Here is a 20,284-nt window from a genome sequence, read left to right on the forward strand (position 1 = left end):
CATGTATGTATATGCGTGAGTGTAATCTGTCTGTATGCAGGTACGCATGTACGTACAGTATGTGTACGTACGTATGTGTATGTGTGTGTGTGCGTGTGTGTGTTTGTGTTTACATTGGGCCTGTAGCCATTCACGTAAATCTGAATGCTCTGTGCTTTTGTTTTTCTGTTCAGTAGAATCAACAGTGACGGCCCTGGCTCATGATCATCCCCCACTTATTTTCTAGGGCCGCGACCTCTAATTAAATTAAGGAAAGCCAGGCGGCTACACAAGGAATCCAGTCCCTGAACAAAAAGCCATTTTATACTTTGCGAACAGGGCCTTTCTTCAGAAAACAAAAGGAACAGGCATGGAGGTTGCTCTTTGGCTTCTCCGCTGTAGCTGAAAGGCAGGGCGCAAACTTCAGCTGAAACTGTTTGTTTTCTCTGCCCAACACAAGCCGCTTGGCTTCAATGCCAATCACTCCGCTTCCCCAAATAGCTAAAACCCACCGACCATAACTCATCCCACTGCTTCTCCTTTCCCTCCTTTGAAATCTTCAGAAAACGCCACCTTTCCAGTAACCCGAACCAGAATATCGACAGCAACGCTCGCAAAGTGAAGCAGCAGATGCTCGGGGCTAATCGAACAGCTGCGGCCTGACTAGGTGTTATGGTGTACCCCGCTACACGAGGGGGAACAAGCCGCTACCTCACAGCAGTACAATAGGCGAAGGAGCAGCATTAATCTTGCAGTGTTTTCAAGGCCGCGTGGCGGAACAAATGGGCGGCGTAAACGAGCAGGCGGCAATAAAACGTTGTTTCTCTCCCCATCTGGGTTTCAAACCGGCTGCAGATGAAACGACGAGCGAGGCGCCATCTGCTTTAGAGCAGGTCGCCTAAACGCTGCTGCACTTTCATGAACCCCTCTCTGCTTGCACCATAACCACACAGCTTTACATTCTTAACCACAAATTCAAAAGAGGGGGGGGGGGGGGCAGACAACCAAAAATAAAAGTTAGAACGGTCATATGAATAAATGAGGAATATCAGCTCTTCGCTTGATTAAAGCATTAAAAGTGTTACATTTGATGTATAATATGAGCAGACAGCTGAAATAGCCTACATCGGTCACAGCCTGAGGAAATCTTAAAAGTAGCCATTTGCTTGAAAAGTTCACATGTCAACACTTCATATAGCTAGCATTCAATTTATCCAGCCCTTATCTCACCAAAGACTCAGGGCACTGGGGACTTCCGAACAAACAGTATACAACTGTTGTTATAGCTACAATATGTGCTCATAGCTCGCAAATTTGAGGATAGATCAACGATAAATACTATTCACAAACAAAGAGCAGGCTTCCTTCCAAGAATAAGCATTTACTTCTACATTTTCTGGGCTTCCATCTCCATGCAGAAATGAGAAGCTTCTTAATTCCCTTTGATTGGCTGGGACGAGGAGTGGGTGGGACTGACCAGCAGGGGCTGTGCAGAGATGAGAATGGGAACTTTGCAGCTTGTGGTTCCACTTCCCTCGGCTCGGGTACCAAGCAGGCAATAGTGGGGAAATGGCAAACGAGAGACCACCGGCAGAGAGGTAAGCAGGAGGCTTAGTGAGAGTGTCATGCCAGGTCAGCAGTACGACCCCCCCCTGCCCGCCCTTCCCCCGGCCCACCGTCAGTCTCCTTTGGGGCAGACGGGTGCTTTTGTGGTTTTAGGTTACAGTTCGCTGGCAAGTTTAGGCCAAGTTAGGGCCAGAGACCATGACGTCACGTCTCAGCCTTTGTTTCACAGCGAGGACAATCAGCCACGGCGGGTCCTGGAAATTAGGCTAGACCTTGCCCTGCCAGTGAGAACTCTCTGGAAATGGTTGGGGTTACCCTATGCTGCAGCCTGCAAGCAAGTAACCTAAAAAGAGCATCAAATAGAGGGCGCCCCAGAACAAACACCTGCCTCTGCCAACGGCAGCAGCTTCTGTTTAAACCCAGACGCCTTTCAGCTGAATCTTCACTTCTTTTCCAAGGTGATGTGGTGATGCACAACAAAACCACAGCTCCCCTCCCCTCCCTGTTGCCAGCATAGAAACGTCAGAAGATCTAGACACAAATGAGATGCACAGAGATGGCTGGGTACAGTTTCCCCCCACAACAGGTTAATACAAAAAAAGTTCAAACTAGAAAGCAAGTAGGACATAATGGGCTAAAATTCCATATGAATAACCCCCTGCCCTTAAGAGTCTGTGAAAAGCGATTTATGGAGGCCAATTTTTGGAGACTTTGCTAGGAATACATGGTAACAATACACCACCGCCCCACTTTTTCACTGGTAAGGCTTGCTAAGAGGAGGGGGGGGGGGTCTCTGGGGAGTGGGGTTCACTTATTTCTGGGTTTAACAGATGCCTTGTTTCAGAAGGACACACGGCATACATTTGGGGCCCAGTGGGTAGAAATATGCAAAATCCAATAATCTAGGACAGAGGTAGAAACCCAGCCGGTGATAGAAGTGGCACATCTGAAACCTGTGAAACTGTGGCAATTATCACTCCTGTTTATCACACCACACCATGCACGGATTAAAAAGAGGCTTGGAAGCACAGTTCCCGAAAACGCCTCACAGACAGGCCACGTAAGCAACTTCCTATAAACCCGCGGAGGAAACCGTTTACAGAAAAGAAAAAGAAAACCCAAGTATCATCATTTAACCCACGAGGCTCCAGTGTACCGACTGACTCAGAAGCTTCCTCAAGATGACTAGTTTGATCCAAGTCATCTTGGGGAACTAGAGATCCCATGAAGCAAAACTGTTCCCATGGTAATGTTCATGGGCTTCTCTTGGAATTAAAATCATGGACACTATTTTTTTTTTTTTCCCAGAAGTAACCATGAATCAGTAAGCATTAAATACTGTAATACATGTCAGGAAGTATAGTCAGGCACAGCAGTTATGGAACAGTTTAAGTTCTGAGCCTTTGGGACCTGACTGTGGCAGACAAAAGAGTTCTCCCAGAGGCAGCCTATGGACTGGGCCAGGGCAGCCTGTCTATTCAAGACACCACATTCACCAGACGAGGAGCCCTGTGGTCAGGAAAACCACAGGTGGTATAACCAAAAGTGTCACGTTTCAGGTCATCATGCCGACCACCAAAGCATTGTCTGCATTGTCACCTTCAAGGGCTCCCTCACAACATATGCACCTAGACTGAGCCAATACAAAGGTCAAAAAACCAAAGAGGAAGAAACATTTTTTTCTTTTGTTTTTTTTCTTCCCCCAAACGAAGATTAGCGAAACCACTGACGGACCACTGTGGTGAGTTTGTCCTTTCTAAGCAAAGACAGGCCCTTCGCTAAACTTGAAGTGCCACAAAAAAGAAGCACCTTAAAAGAAAGGCTGAAGAAACCAAAAGTTACCGACAGCTCTGAAAGATATTAATGCAGACATGGAGTAGAACACCTTGTTAAGGAGAACAGTAGACCAAACAACAGCAACACATTCAGAACTGGGAGGAATTTTAAATTATTTTCATGAAGAAACTTCCAAGTTAGTTGAACCACGTGTGTGAACACTTCAAACACTTAGTGGAAATCCAATTAAACGGACGAAAGCTGTCCTACAACAGCAGTGACAAATCTACAATAGAATCACACACACACACACACACACACACACACACACACACACACACACACACACACACACGAACATACAAAAATACACACACCCTACCTTAGCTGAAACTCACATACCATGTGTCTGTAAAGTCACATTTGCGAGCCACTGGGCCAGTCTGAAACATTATCATCCAAGCACACTTGTGCCTCTACAGTGAAGTGGGTGCTCTTCTATCTTCTTTGCTGAAGTTCCCCACACAGGAACACCAGGAGAGCAGATCAGACAACAGAAATAGTATGGTTTTCTGTTATATTTGAGTGAGAACGAGCAAGTTAATGAATAGGAAGGTGCTCGGAATGCTGCAACTTCACCACTTTGCTGCTCAACACAGCCGCTACCAGAACAAAGCTACTATCTGATAACGCAAGGTGCAACTTCCTGTCAATGCACACATCATTTCTCATGCACACACAGCGTAAGGCATCGTTCTTTGATTGCGGCAGCAAGAGAAAGGAAATTATTCACCACATCCCTCTGCTGCAGAGAAAACCTGTGAAAGCCATTATGAGAAAACACATGATCACAATGGGCCCTGTTCAGTGGTTGCTATTAACTGGCTAATGGGGAGAGGGGTGGAACAGCAGTGCCTCGTAGTGAAAGGCATAGAACGTTGTTCCGGGGGGGGGGGGGGGGGAGTAGCTACAGCAAAAGCTGCATAGCATGAGCTCACTGGCACTGCAATGTAATCCTTCTGACAGCCCAGTAAAATCCCAAAGCTTTGTGCCGACTGGAATGTGCTTTCTGTACCCCCAACCCACACCCCCCCACCCACCCAGTAATGAGCGGAGATGGTCCGAGCCAGCACACAGAAGAGGATTGGGACCGGTAAATTGTCCATTATTTTGTGCAGCTTACACACGCTGCATTCAAATCACTTTCATCTTCCTTTGTCTGTGGCTCAGAAACGCATACACTCACAAAAATACATCAGATTTATGCTGAATAAAATCTCAGCTTTCTTCCATATAGCCTTCAATTCAAATCTACAAATGTTTTTGCCATTAATTTAAAAATGTAAAAAAAAAAAAAGAAAATCTGAAACCCCATTAACCATTGAATGACATCTAATAGTAGCATAGTGCTAATATGCCTGCAGCATTGTGCTGCAGTCAGTGGGAGGAGGGAAACGGTGTGTGGTTGGGCTCCGTGATATGGTATCAAATCTGGATTGTGTCATGCTGACTGTGCCACGAAGCTGGCTGCATCCCTCAGTGTAGAGAAGGTTTCTTTTAACCCCGTCTCACAGCCATCATTTCCATGACAGTAAAGACGATACTGCTTACATGGGAAACTTGTTTAAAATGGAACAAACTCCCAGTGAAGAAAGGATTCAGACATAGGCCAGTATTTCAGCCCACAACAGAAAATAATTTACATTACTACGTCTTTTTAGGAATAGATAAAATTGTTTTACTATATTTCGGTCATGTCTTTCAGAAAATCCCTTTTCACCCCTAAGCCGCAATCCTTTCAGCAGTATTGATTTGTACGTTACATATGAACTCCTCCAGGAGAACTGTTTATTGAGTGTTCAATAAACAAGGACTTGGCAACGTCAAGTCAGTGGTTGTTTTTGGTTCTGCTGTCCAGCACTAAATAGGATTTCATCAGCACGGTCGTACCGATCCCTGGCTGAGTTTCCGACCCCAAGAAAGGAGAAAGAAAACCCGGCCCAGATTGCATCATCCCAAAATCTCAACAACAGATCTTCACATAAAAGGGAGGGGTGGTGCAGATACAAGTTTCCAAAACACTAAGTGAAGTGCAGCCAAGAAGATACTATTAATATTGAAGGTCATGTACCATCAAATCTCAGCAAAATCCCCCCTCCCCCCAACACACACACACACACACTCGTACACAGACACACACACACATAGCCTTGACTCAATCTGTGTGAGCAGAGGCCTCCTTTCTCCTGACGTGGAATTTCCTCTCCGTTTCTCACATAAGGACACAAACCGCATTGGCTCAGCTGTGGAGCCTGCGGGGGTCATGGGATACCACGCTTTCCATATGACAGCAGAAACCATGCCAGAGGAAGGCAAGGGAAGGAAAATGAGGGAGAGAACACAGCAGTAAGGAATAGTGATCAGAGGAGAAATAGTAAAAGTCAAACAGAAGTTTTCTTCGGGCAACACTTTACTTTTGTTTTTGTCCAAACACACCGTCTGAACTTCATAAACGATCATGTTCGCAGTATCACTACTTTCCAAAAGTTAAATGGAAAGCAAACCCTAAAAAAAGAAGAAAAAAAAAGAATAACAATCATTTGGACACACCCAATGTGTCAAAGTTTAACCAAACTGAAATGTCATACCATATTTAGCACAAAGAAGGCGCTTAATATGATCTTATTGTGGTTGGGAAAACTAGGCTATATTCTGTTACGCTAAATATTACAGTAAATGGGGCCCAAACCAAATTTGATTTAAACCTCTTTAAGCTCCTTGTCGCCTGTCATTTGAGGCAAAATGGTGAGGAAGGCTGCACTAATGCAGCTAACGGCTGTGTGAAACGGTGGGATTCTCGTCCTCTGGGACGATCAGCGCTCCAGATTTTATATAGCCCGAAATAGGCGCCCATCTGGATCGCAACATTTGAGAAAGGCCAGACACTCCGTTTCACAGCGAAGGGCTCACATCTTCCCACTGACCCTCTCCCCTGTGACCTCCCCTTCTTCTAGCCTTCGGTTTCCCCCACCCAATCTGTCCTCCCATCTCCCCCCCACCCCTGGCTCGCTCCACACCGATCCTCCATTATCACACTCAGTCACAGAGCGCTCCACGACCCGCGCCTACCACCCATCATCGGGAACCATGGCAACGGAGTATCGCGTCACACCTTCCGCAGTGCTGAGGAGAGGTGCATCATCAGTGAAGTGCTACAGTCACATCTGAGCAGAGGAGGTGGTTTAACGGTGGCTAACGGGAGCTAATGGGAAGCACGGTGGCACAGTGGATAGCAAGCAGGTCCTGGGTTTGAATCCCAGCCTGGGCCTTTCTGCGTGTTCTCCCAGTGAGGGCTTCCTCCGCACTCCGGTTTCCTCCCACAGTACAAAGACATGCAGGTTAGGCTACTTGGTAGAGAATTAACAGGGCGTTGCTGCAAAAGAGCATGCGTGCTCATTCAACTGATGGTCTATTGAGGTCAGGTCATGCTTGTGCTTCCTGTGGCACATCCTCATTTGAGTGAAATTAGCGCACTAAGTCATGGGCGGGGTTTTTCCCCACTATCATTTCAGATTCCAGAGAACTAAGCATTGGTTTTCAGAACTGCTAAGGATAGGCTACAGTTAATTATCTTTGCGAGACACAGAATCACATACACGCACAGCAGGAGAATTCACATGGGCAAAGTCATGCGACTGTCAGTGCAACAGCTAAAAAGATGGACTCCTTTCACAATTAATTACCTCCACATTCCTATAAAGGGCGACATGGCTCAGGCAGTAAGAGCAGGGTTGCCGGTTCGATCCCCCGCCCGGACTGTGTCGAAGTGTCCCTGAGCAAGACACCTAACCCCCAAATGCTCCTGACGAGCTGGTTGGCGCCTTGCATGGCAGCCAATCGCCGTCGGTGTGTGAGTGTGTGTATGAATGGGTGAATGAGAAGCATCAATTGTACAGCGCTTTGGATAAAGGCGCTATATAAATGCCAACCATTTACCATTTACCATTTACCAGAACCACATGAAAATGGGCCATTCCATGACAACTCAAATGACATGCACCGCAGCATCACTTAAATTTCTTAATTTCTTTGTGTGGTGGTAGGCAATGATTTTAATACTTGGCAGTTTTGTTTTCCAATTTTTGCTCATATTTCTATAAATACTTTATGCTTTGTGTAATGTGTGATATTGTTTTTGGTTGTTTTGTCACACCAAGGTCTTGGAATGACAGAAATATGAATAACAAGCCTTGGAACTCATGTGTTGGCTGTGTCATAAAATACAATTAATTCACTTACCCCAAAAAAGAGAAAAAACTTACTTCATTGCAGTTGACACACACGATATAAGTTTTGTTCACGTAGGTGAGCCTGTTCTGAAAAAACGAGCAACGGCTTGATGGTGGGGGGGGGGGGGGTGAAATCAGTGTCTCTTCTACACCTGCCTTTCAGTAACAGTTAAAATGAGTCCCCTTAAGCCCTAGGGATTAAGAGGACCATTTATTTCACTCAAACATGTTTTCTACCAACATGTTCTCCACAGCCATCTCTGGGGACCAGTGGGGAGGCTCAACTGAGCTACCAAGACTTCACTTTCAGTAAACTTCTGAGTCAGCGATGTGACTAAAATCTTTCACCCGCCACCACAAAGAAATGCTAAAAAAGAAAAAAAAAAGTTTTCCAAATCAGGGGAAGTTTCCCTATGCCCAAATTAAATCTCTACCATGACAGATACAAGGCCAGCAACTTTTTGTGACACCTGACTTTGGGAACATTGCTTTGTTTGATTCAATGTCCTTAATGTCAAACCCATAGTATCATGCTGCCTTTTGCACAGCACTGCCTTGGCTGAAGGGCGTTCTGAATGAGCCAAGCCTCCTAAAAAACCCTACTCCTTTGTCCTCATTTACTGGTCAGAAGCAGTGTGCCCATGACTCTTCTGAACACAAAATATTTACATTTCACCTCATTCAATTCAAAAAGGCTCACAATTGATAGTAATTACCACACAGCCTCACATACCCATTTTTTCACATACCCCAGTGGATTTCTAGGGGGTTTTGAAATCTCACGTGATGGTGATTGTGACTAGACAAAAATGATGGAAAGGGGAACCAGAGAATCAATGCATCTGAAGAAAATACCAGACGTACAGAATGCCAGCGTTTCCCCCCTTGCCAAGTTAGGGGGAAAAAGTGATACTCCCAACTTAAACAGTTGTTGTCTATATCTGAATCTGCGAAAAGAAAAACTAAAATAAATAAACAGGCCTAAATAAATCCAGCACCAGCAGTGATGTCACGATGACCTGATGGTGATGCATGATCATTTAATTTAGTAGACGGGCAAAAACCTGGTCGATGAACGAGCCACACGGTGCATTAGGCACTGAGAATTTCACGATCCAACATCCTAAAATGAGTTCAGCCGGGCTCCAATATATTTTCAGAGAATCTTCCTGCGGGTCAATACTTGCGTGGCAGTCAAAACGCATAATATATATTTTAAAACGGCAGAGGTAGCATACTCTTGACATCCAAGGGGTATGAAAAATGAAATAAAAATCCCAGCCAGATCTTTGTTTGAATGCAGGTTGACAGGCATAAGCCCTAGGCCCTTGCAGTAAATAAATAAACAGACATATAAGCCACTCTAGGTTGAATTTGACAGGATGCGCTGGAACTTGCAGAAATACAGAGAAAGCGATACATTCCAATGACATCACGTCAAATAAATGGGGGGGAAGAAGAGGTTCTTTCACAGATCCTTAGCTGTTCTGCAGTATGGCACAGACATCTTTTACAGATCTGTGAAAACAAGTTTACAAACTAGCTTTACACTCCCTTCCATTTCATTTGTATGGGATGATCCCAATGAATCTTTACCAAGACAACACTGAAACTACACCAAACCATATAGTGATCAACTACTTGCTAACGGGTGAAGCAACACACCCACGTGTTGGAAATTCTTACCTATAGTGTGGAGTACAGACATTGCATTGCACCTTTAACATATTGTGCACTAAATTTATAATGCGAGCATATGCACAACTATAGTGTTTGTAAGCAGGAACATAAATAGACAGGAATGGGGTTTTATGATTTGGTCTCAAAGGGGGCTCCAATTGCAAATCAGTAAATGCCGTACATTCAAGAACAGGTTCTTATGACAAATCCCATTTGTTCATTCGGACTTTTACTATCAGTCATTGGGGTAAGAACAAAACAAAAATCATAATCAGATTACAAAATCAATAACAAGTTAGGGAACCGAAACAGCAACCTTTGATCACAAGTTCCCCAAAACAGTGCTGTGAAAATGTATTTGTCCCCTTTTTGATTTGCTCTATCATTTCATATTTTCAGATCTTCAGATCTTCAGATAAAATGTAATATTAGACAAAGGAAACCACACTCAGAAACCTACCAATTTGTCTGCAAAGAAGAATGGGCAAAAACCCCCAAATTAAACATTTGGCTGAAATTATTGCTGGTAAATGTGGTGCATCCATTTAGTAAGTTTAAGAGAGGGGGTGGATATATTTGGATTTTATATTTGGATATCTGATAACTTCTGCATTAAATACAATTTTTAATTGTATTTTGTTTACTCCAGTTCCCTTTGTCTAATATTGCATTTTGTCAAAAAATCTGAAACTATTCAGTGTGACAAATAAGCAAAAATAGAGGAAATATGGAAATAAATTACTTTTTTCACTGCACTGTTGTTACAACACCTTGTGACTCCGGCTTAGTTTTAAATCAAAATATTAAAATGACACTTTAAATTCCCGTATGGATAATTGTTCACTTAATCCATTCCCCATACAGCCATATATTGAATACTCCTTTTTAATGTTCCTACACCAGTTGTAAAATCAGTGGCATATTTCATGGTCATTTGGGTAGGCATGTTTAAGTTCACCACTGTAAGCATGTGCAGCCAGCTGCAGCAGGAATCATGTGACCAGACCACCCTCTCTACTCCATCCTGGTGTTTCACTCGCCTTAGCCTTGCCAGGTTCGCAAAACGTGGTTTCCGAGGATGAAGTAAACCTGACTGACCTGCGGAAGGAGGTCAAACTGCAGGAAGAGTCTCTTAAAGCAAATTCACTTTATTACAGATGACGCTTCCGACAACTTTTTTTTTAGAAAAACTGCTTAAATGTTCCAAAGGGATCCCAATTACCACTGATTTGGGGTTGTTAAAGTGAGGACTGGAGCCACAAAGTCAATTTACAATCAATAAAGGAATCAAAGTATGAAAAGTGATGTATTTTCATGTTACTTGGAGATATTTACAAACCACCGTTTTCCGGTCTCCGTACATGTCCACCAATCCACAAACACACAGACCTCCATCATGACATTGGGAGAAAATCTGGGCCTTTGAGCTTTGAGGGCAGGTAACCTTGGCTGATGGCAGACCGATAAAAATGTGCTTTCTATCTGGGTCTGACCCCAAGGCCCGGTCAGAGAGAGTAGAAGGGGTGATGGCATCACAGAGCCACAGGGGCCAGAGAGCTTCCCGTAAAGGACGTGTTCAGTATGGTCAAATATGACTGATGGGGTTCGAAATGACCCATGACAGAAAGATTTTTTTCCACCTGACCCATTTTCGTAATTTCAACCTTTCTGTGGCATTTAAAATAGAACAATATCATACAATAAAACATCAATATCACCAATATCACCCTGCTGCAGTTTTTTTAGTTAGTTTTTGTTTGCTTAATTTTTGTTTTTGTTATACCCTTCCCTCTCGGCTTGTGAGCACCTTTTTTGTAAAATATAACTGTAAATATAAATAAAGTCGACCTACCAACAGAGGCTGGGGGTGGTGTGGCAGGAAGAAGAAAATCAATCAATCAAATCAAACATATAACAAGGTTTACAATCGACAGGATAAAATCGGCATCATTGTCAGGGAGACTCCAATAGAACTATGAGGCCTGCAATGAGGAAAATACACAGTACACACACTTCAGCTGCAGTGCTTAATGTTCTTTGTGCCAGTGTGGATAGAAGCTAATCTTGCAACACTGCAGTAGGCAATTCAAAAATTGGCATTAAACCAGCTGTACAATACGTACAATAAACCCATAGGCTAACTTGACAATGTATCGTTTACATCTATGCAATCTTTTTTGTTGTGGATGAAGTCAAATTCATCCATGTACACTGGTTGGACAGGCTCGGAATTGTGGGTGTACATTATACTAGGTCAGTGGTTAAACTGCACAGCAAAGCATTTTTAAAATAATAAATTACAGTCCTCAGCATGTATTCTTGTCCTTCCAAAATGCCAGATGGCTTTTATTTATTTCCATCCAAGCTTCTAAAATCTGAGAAAACCTGTCACTATGCTGAAGCTGTGGATATATTTTATAGAGCATTTGCGCAGTTCACAAAACAATGGCGCTTTCACAGATCTCAAAATAAAATCACGACATCATGACAAATAAGAGATATTCACCAGACTTAAATCATGGCATTATTAACAGTGTATTTTGCTGCTTGAAAAAAAGGGTTATTTATATTGTTTTCCATTTTAAATAGGTACAATGCGTTGATTTGTTATGGCTGATTAATTACCTTGCCCTGGAATGACTGGAAAATAACGATTGCAGCACAGGATGTTAAAAATAATATGCATGAGTCATTCCTGGACTCCACACCACTCACTGTAAATGGCCAATAACACATTAAAAGCCTCATCACAGCATATTAATGGTGTTCCTTAGTTTAATCATGATGGGAAGCCCAGAAAATTGCTTGATAATCTGCTTTGCCTGTCCGACCACAGAGTAGGGTTATCTAACAGAAAATGGGGAAGTGACATGGCAGTAGGGCTGTTTGATTATGGCAAAAATCTTAATCATTATTTTGGTCAATATTGAGATATTGAGAGACTTGCATTTTACATTTTTTTTTACTCGTCTTTTTGACAGTGGATTTCCTTGAACTTGAAATATAATTGAACTGGAAAAACAAGTAACTAGAAGTTTAAAAAAATAAAAATAGGTGAGATATTAATAAAAAAGAAATAACATAAAATAAAGAATATACTAAAATAAATCACTTTCTTCAGGCCATGGGGGATATTTTGCCCAGTGTGGCCTTCAGGAGAAAACAAAGTTTGGAGACATTTAGTCTTTGTTTTGAAATCTGTGTCGATGTAATGAACTACAAGGCTAACGTGAATTTCACCAGATGTGTCAAGTCACCTGAATTACACAAGATGCATCAAAAACAAGGTTGCAGGCATTTGGTCACACCAGAAGAATTCTTCTATGGGGAGTCCACCAGTAAATTCTTGAGGACAGCTTCTATTACCTTTTTAAAGTCTGCTTGCATTTTCGATATAGTTTAAAGTAGGTTAATCTACATCTATTTGCTGTGGTTTCATGTTTTTTCCAATATCATTAGATTAGCCTATTGACAGTTTTGGCTTTAGTTTCCTGGCCATCTAACAACCTCTATCCACTCCGTGATAAAGGATACAAACATACAGTAGCTATATACTAAATGGAAATGTCTATAGGGAGGTAATGCAGAAGTCGCGCTGAATGGCATTTCCAGTATATTGCTAAGTGCTATGCCAGCGGAATTCATCATAGACTGCAACAACAACAACTTCATAAGCAAACAAAGCATTAAATCTTTCTACAAAAACAAAAAATGCAAGGCTCCAGATCATCCATAAATTATGGCTATGCAGTGTTTCATAGCTTTTAAAAAAATGTCAGTTCCGAGCGTGCAGTCAGATTTCTGTACCAAATACAACAACAAAGAAAATGTAGTCACAATGAAAGGTACAGCATTATGGGAGGCTGAGTTTTAGCCTCTCAGCTAACTAAAAATACAGAACACTGAAATCACACTATATTAAATATATAGCTATGTATTTAAACCATGAAAAACATACTTAGAATGCAGACTTCAACGTTACGTAGTTCGCATTCGCTGCTCTATTTAATAGGAGTAGTATACTAGAAGTATCGTTCCCAATACATCCTCTTTACCTCCCTATATTGGCAAACATATTTTGTTTTAACATAGCTTCCCCTGATGAAAAATATAAGGCATCCAAATTACTTAAATGGGCTACATCATGCCATATCTGCTGCAATAGGCAGGAACTTCACCCCAAGCCGTTTCTGTTTTAAAGTTTTCCACCTCAACAATTCACTTATTATATTCCATCTTTCTCAAGACTCTCGCACATGTGTTTACTTTGAGTGGTTATTTTCTTGAAGCCAAGAGTACGATACCTTTCCTTTATTTGGGCCATGCACCTAAATGCAGTACAAAATCGTTCTTGTTTTCATAATTGTGGGAAGCCAAAATGTAATTGAAAACGTGCTAGTACTACATGGCAGATAAGAATAACTTACAACACAATGTCAATATTAGGTAGTGTAAAATGTTTTTCAATAAGATCAAAATCCCTATGCTAGTATCTACAAACTAATGGTGCCTGGTCAGTGGAACAACTGTCAACACTGAGGTGTGGGCCGGGTTGACGTCTAAACCTCCACATTTGAGAGATAATATGCAGGGCCGCTGGTTTTAAACAACCCGTCTGTCAGTGGGCAGATCATTCATCAATAGCCTGTCACTTCAAAAACAGCAGCAGTTCCAGGGTTCAATACATCATCTTTCAGCGGTTTCCAGGACAGGTTCACTGCTCTCCTTCACCAGCACATTAAAATGGATTGCTTGCTTAATGGTAGCACAGTAGCAAAATTCCTCTTAGTATGGTTCACTGTATGCTAAGTTATGACCTTGAGACCGAACACAAAAAAATAGAACCCCAGATCAATGGAGGTCTCATCGACACCCTGGAGCCAATTCAGCAATCACTTTATCTGAAAACCATCTCTTCAGCCTTTGTCGGACATGAATCATCTTTGTTTTTGGTGAACCGCAGCCAGCTGCGCTGACGTCACACAGCTTTTTGGCTTTAAAAAAAAAAAAATAGAGAAACACAGACAAAGGGAGCACCAGGGGTCGGTGGGCACCGCTTTCCAAAGAGACAGAAACCATTTCCGACATTTGGGGCAAAGTTCCGGGCAGGATTGAAACAAACTTGCTGTGTGTTTTGCGGGGGAAAACCACAACCAAGGCAGAGGAGAGCTTGCAGGGAAGAATGCCATGTACAAAACCAGAACCAGGGAAGCTGCTACCCACTGAACAAGTCCCATTTTAGTTTTTCAATTAAAACACGAAAACCCACACACATACCCAAACATAACTGCACTCTCTCTCTCCCACTCACTCACAAACAAATACACGCACGCACGCACGCACGCACGCACGCACGCACGCACGCACGCACGCACGCACGCACGCACGCACGCACGCACACACACAAAATCCAGGCAGCCTGACTGAATCTCCAGGCAACAATGAAATTCCAAGCCACAGGGCCAGCAGCAAACATTACCACGCAGCTGCAAAGTCAACATCCGCAGTCAACACTGCCAGTCCCATGGGGAGGCCCCGGATCTGGGACCAGGGGCTGGGAACCAGAGTGCCTGCCCTGTGGAAAGAGGGGAGTATCAAGAAGAGGGGTGGGCCTCAGCGGGGGCCATTTCCATAAAGCAGATGCATCTCACTTAATAGTAGGCCAACTGTCACCAGAAACTGCTATTTACCAGGAGCCGCCCTGAACATCCTCCATCCTCCATCCTCCAACACCAACTCCAAACTCCCTGTTAAATATGACAGAAGTGGTGTTTGCAAAGTGCTTCTCTCCGCCTCTCTCCCTGAAGTTATAATGAGGTTCTGACTAAGCAAAATGGATGACAGGTCACTCCTTTCACTGCCCCCGCAACACAAGTACGCATGAACACAGGCACGCAAATGGTCACCACGGCTGCCACTACTGTCCGCGGACAAGGACCTGACGCCAAACTGACCGATACTCAGGGTGGTGACGGAACCTTGAGCAAAAAAAGAAGCGAAGGCATCTGTTCTCCAAGCCTCCTGTGGAGATTCCCTCTGGCCCCAGCGACAAGGAGACACCGGCAGGGCTTCAAATTACTGCAGGTATGCCGCCTAATCCCTGTAATTTCCACAGAGCCCTGCGCCGGGGTCATTACTGGCCGTCTGGAACCAGGAGGGCAGCATCACCGTGAGGCTAATCCCCGACGTGCTTGCACAGGAACGCCAGGGAGACGCGGCGCGGAGAAGGAGGAGGAGAAGGCCCACACGGCTTGGCCGGTGCGGAGGGTGGGGCCCCCATGATTCACGCGCCGAAGGAGGAGGACCACGGGCGAGAGAGAAAATTACCGTCTGAGGATCGTCTCCAGGGTTCAACGCAAATTGCAGGTTCCGCCTAAAAATAAACGCAGTCAGCCAATCCTGCCGTCACTGCTCTTTTCCCCACAGCTGATACAGGCGTGTATAAAAGAAAGAAGTGATACGCCTCAGCACGACTAGGCTTACATGTTCTTTGTTAGAAAGACTACGTGTTCATGCTTTGGATAGAACGATGAGGGAAATTTGCAACACAGAAAACGTCCCAGGTATTTAACATTGATTGTTGTCTAACCTGGGGAGAATTCTAGGCACAGGCACTCTTCGACTATGAACAACGCCAACCAGTAGGCTAGCCCACAGAAGGTGCACTACAAAACTGAACCCAGTTGAAGTACTCATTACTCCTATGACCTCAAATCTGGACGGGACTACTCAGTATCCACCCGTCACAGCATTTTGTGCCGTTCTCCCACCTACTGAACAAGTTCTGACAGACTTTTTCAGGAAGGATACAATATTCCTCTCACTGACACGGCAAAATCACAGATGCCCACCCAGTCATCGGAGCAGTCAGACACGTATGGATAGAATTGCTGAAGTCTAGCCCTGTAATCCTCCACTAATCCATGACCCCCAAGAGGAGAAAGTGGAAGGCACTACGTTCTTACCCCCACCACCACCAAACTAGATCATTGTGTTTGTTTGTAGAGAGACATGGCACCATACGTTGCAGAAAATGAACCTAAGGGAACACTGAAGGTCCAAGTTCCATGTGGGGTTTCTCGAGTAGTGAAACAACAGTATATTGTATGGCCCCATTACATCTAACCACACGATCATTCATTTCACTCTGCACATGCTTCAATCTATCACATTTATATGTGATTCTATGAATAACTTAAGGGCTTTTCTCACTTTTTGCATAAAACTGGGTTTTCCCCTTAACATAGTCCACCAGCTTCTCTACCTCTATTCAAATGTCTTCATAAAATAAAAAGTAAAATCAAGGACTGGAAAAAATATCTATCTATGACACTGTGCGTTCCATCTGCAGAGGGATGTATGAATAGCGCCCAATCATCACCAATACACAAGCCATGTGTCAACTCATATCCCTCGACTGGTACAAAAGGTCTAAGAAGCATTCAGGAATCCGCAGGCGGAATATAAGTAACGCTGGTTCCGAAAAGCTTTCCATCAGACCAAGTGCCAGGATGCAGGGACTCCAACATAGGAAAAACACACTGTGAGCCTAACTTTGTATCAGGAACTGACAAATGCCAATAAATGTTTTCCACAGCCTACTGTCCCAAGAACGATAAATGTCTGGCAAAAGTGAATGAATGCAGACCCAACATTGCAAGGATCCGTGAAAAACCAGAGGCACAGCAAGAGCTAGGCTACACATCAAACGGAGATATGCCGCATTTAGGAATTTCTTGTTCTTCTTTTTCCAAAAGCTTTGCATGTAAAGTTTATTCAAAATGCAAATACAGCCATCACCTGGAAACACATCAAGAGAAATTTGGTGGCTTATTGGCCCATTAAATCATAATTAAGTGTTCAATAACAAGCATACAGGACTCTGGCCACCCTTGGCAGAAGGTATTAAGAAATTAGGATATAACATGCCTGCTAACTTGCATTCTCAATCACTTAATGGTTTGCAAGAACTGTGATTCACTCTAACATGGCAGCACTTTTATTATTCCACTCTCATTTTCAAGTGTTCTCATAATATTCTCTTATACATGCCCAGACAGAAAGGAATGAGGTAAGCTTCAGGCTTGCTGCAACATCTTGGGAGAAACAGTAGTGTTCATCTGGGGTACCAATCCAGCAATCAGGTGCTATAGCATGCAGACGTAGATTAAGTAAATCATTTAACAGACATAAAGACCCAGTTAAAGTGTTTGGGTGTACACCCTGAAAAACCTGAAAACAACAAACTGCCCACAATAAAACAAAAAGTTCACATTTACCACAAGCTCCAATAGTCTGCATGTCAAACAGTAACTGAAAAGTAAACATTCTGAGGTGCCCTTTAAGTGTGAAAGATGACGTTGCTTTGGAAGAAATCATTAGTCACTTACACAGCTGCTAGAATCATTTTGTAACTGTTAATTTCTCAATTTCACAAATCGTCACTTGCCAACCAGGCCATGTCCCCTAACCCATTTCTTTCGTCAGCTGTATTCCCACGATACTAATATTTAGAAGATAAACTAAGAGGTTCCATAGCTTTTTTTCCTCGAACGCTGCTTGCTGCTTGCTTCATTCAAGTCATCTTTTGTGTTTTCTATAAAGGTTCAGCTAGAGACGGGAACGTTACGTCTTTCCAGACGCAGGAACGTTTGAGGTAAAATGGTTTGTTGGGACTGCCGTTTTCACACGAAACCAATATGGGTTGCAACGTCATCTCCAGTGTGGTGTAATAAAATCCTATATTTTTCTTTTGTGAGATCTCATTACCCCGAAAAAGAGATCAATAAAAAAAATGTGTGTGTATGTATGTGTCGATGCCTGTCTAAAATATAAAACAAGACTTAACAAACACATTTTGTGAGCACAAACACAACATAACAAAATATAAATATTATGACAATCGCTGTGCATGTATAAAAGCCGAACTTTTAATAATGTATGCTTGTTGCATTGCCTATATGGGAAAACATCCAAGAAATACTGAAGAATATTGCATTCGGCAGGTCTGCAAGTAATTAAATCAACCTGAAGTTACACAAGTTTATATTTATGGCAGTTGTGTCAGTTTCAACGGGCACGGGTGGCATTCCTTAGCTTACTAACGCTAGCATAAAATAATATAAGATGCAAAATCACAAATACCTCCTTACCTGGGATGCGTCTTCGTAAAGCGTTCTCTGTACCTCGGCAATCAGTGGAACGCTATCTTTAAAATGTGATCATACAATAAGATAAACGTACAGAAATACACTACCTCCTGTACCAGTGTCCCTTGTTGCAGGGTTACTCCTTCCAACATGAAATGCCCCCTACAATCTAACTTGTTTCCACACTCAATCGCTTCTTGGCTTCAATTGGTTACGTATGGGGCAGATCCTCTTTTCATTGGACAATGTCTATGTCGATCAAATATTTCCAGCATTCCCGTACAAGATAGCAGCGGGTCTGATGGCTAGAGGTAATGATGGAGAGGCTTTGGCCACTCATAAGAGCGTTTAGGGACATTGCAGTGTTGCAATGTTTTACCTGAATGCGTTATTTGTCTATGGGCTCCAAGGCAAATCGCTCGTGTCTCATCAGATTCACTATTCACGATTCGTATTTTTTTCCCCTAAAATCTGTTGACTGTTGATTGCCTGTGCCATTGTTTTTGGAGTATAGCCTATTTAGTTAAATAGCTAATAGTAGGCCACAGTTTACTTGTTCATTTTTTGTTCATTTTGCCTGTTAAATGTTTTGTTAATTTAATCAGAGGGTCTGATCTACTTCCATCCATTCCTTTTGAGTTTACTCTTTTCCTGTACCCAATGTCAATCCAGCGTTCCCATGCAACCCATGCATTTAATTTTCAAATCTGCATGGCTTATTAACATGTGCTGTATTCACAAATTAATGTATTATGATAAAAACAGCATGTAAACAAAATATGTGTGTGTCCGTATGTGTGGCTAGGTGAAAAGGTTTAGAGATTTGCCTTTGTTCATCAGAAAGCCGAATGTTTATTTCATGTGTTTTGGCCAAGCAGGTTTTACACTGGCTGTTCAGTTCAGCCGTGGCCATCTGCATAGGGGGAGAGGCTGTCACTGTAGCACTAGCACACTGATTGTTACTCACTGGTGTTTATTAGTGGGGGTTCTTGGTTCTCACGCTGTTTAAGTCTGTGGTCCTCCAGCTTGTGAAAACAAACAACACACAAAATGTTTTTTTTTCAAAAATGAAAACTAGCCAAGATCCCAGAAAATATAGCACATATGGGTCCAGAGTTTTTATTTTAAAATCAAATTAATTTAAATATACTTGCATTGCAGTTCTCACCCTATTGTTATTGTTGGTTTTATTATTATTATTATTATTATTATTATTATTATTATTATTATTATTATTATTATTATTATTTATCTATTTATTTTTATTATTATTATTCCACAATGGGAGTCTATGGCAACACCTGGTCGCATTTCATGAAACTTGCACAATGGTAATTGTATATATTGTTTTTACATTGATTAGCCAAAGGGGGGCACTATTGCAATGATTGAAATTGTTAATTTTGAACAGGCATATCCCTTGCCCAGTTTGACTTACAGTCATGAAATTGTAATTTGCCTAAAGAGCTTCCCCCACTTAGATATTCCGCCATTTTTAATTTTTTGAGAAACACTAAATGATACTCCGGCGGCACGGATGGTGCAGTGCCGCCGTAGCACTGCCGCCTCACAGCAAGGAGGTCCTGGGTTCGAATCCCCGTCGGCCGGGGCCTCTCTGTGCGGAGTTTGCATGTTCTCCCCGTGTCTGCGTGGGTTTCCTCCAGGTATTCCGGTTTCTTCCCACAGTCCAAAGACATGCAGGTTAGGCTGATTGGAGAGTCTAAATTGCCCATAGGTATGAGTGTGTGAGTGAATGGTGTGTGTGCCCTGCGATGGACTGGCGACCTGTCCAGGGTATATTCCTGCCTTTCGCCCAATGTATGCTGGCATAGGCTCCAGCCCCCC

General features: G+C 42.9%; 1 protein-coding gene across 6 annotated transcripts in view; it reads right to left on the reverse strand.

The window, feature by feature from the left end:
* Positions 1–18,669, reverse strand: part of LOC133129293 (cytoplasmic protein NCK1-like) — a 49,029-nt gene extending 30,360 nt beyond the window's left edge. For 2 of the 6 annotated variants that reach the window (XM_061243265.1, XM_061243270.1), the window contains exon 1: positions 18,443–18,612. The gene's annotated coding sequence lies outside the window, so the exon portion shown is untranslated. Of the gene's footprint in view, positions 1–3,703; positions 3,960–18,434 lie in introns of those variants that run through there. The other 4 variants (XM_061243267.1, XM_061243266.1, XM_061243269.1 and 1 more) reach the window with 4 other exon arrangements.
* Between the last annotated feature and the right edge of the window lie 1,615 nt (positions 18,670–20,284).

The sequence above is a fragment of the Conger conger genome, chromosome 5 (assembly GCF_963514075.1).
Source record: "Conger conger chromosome 5, fConCon1.1, whole genome shotgun sequence".
Lineage (NCBI taxonomy): Eukaryota > Metazoa > Chordata > Actinopteri > Anguilliformes > Congridae > Conger > Conger conger.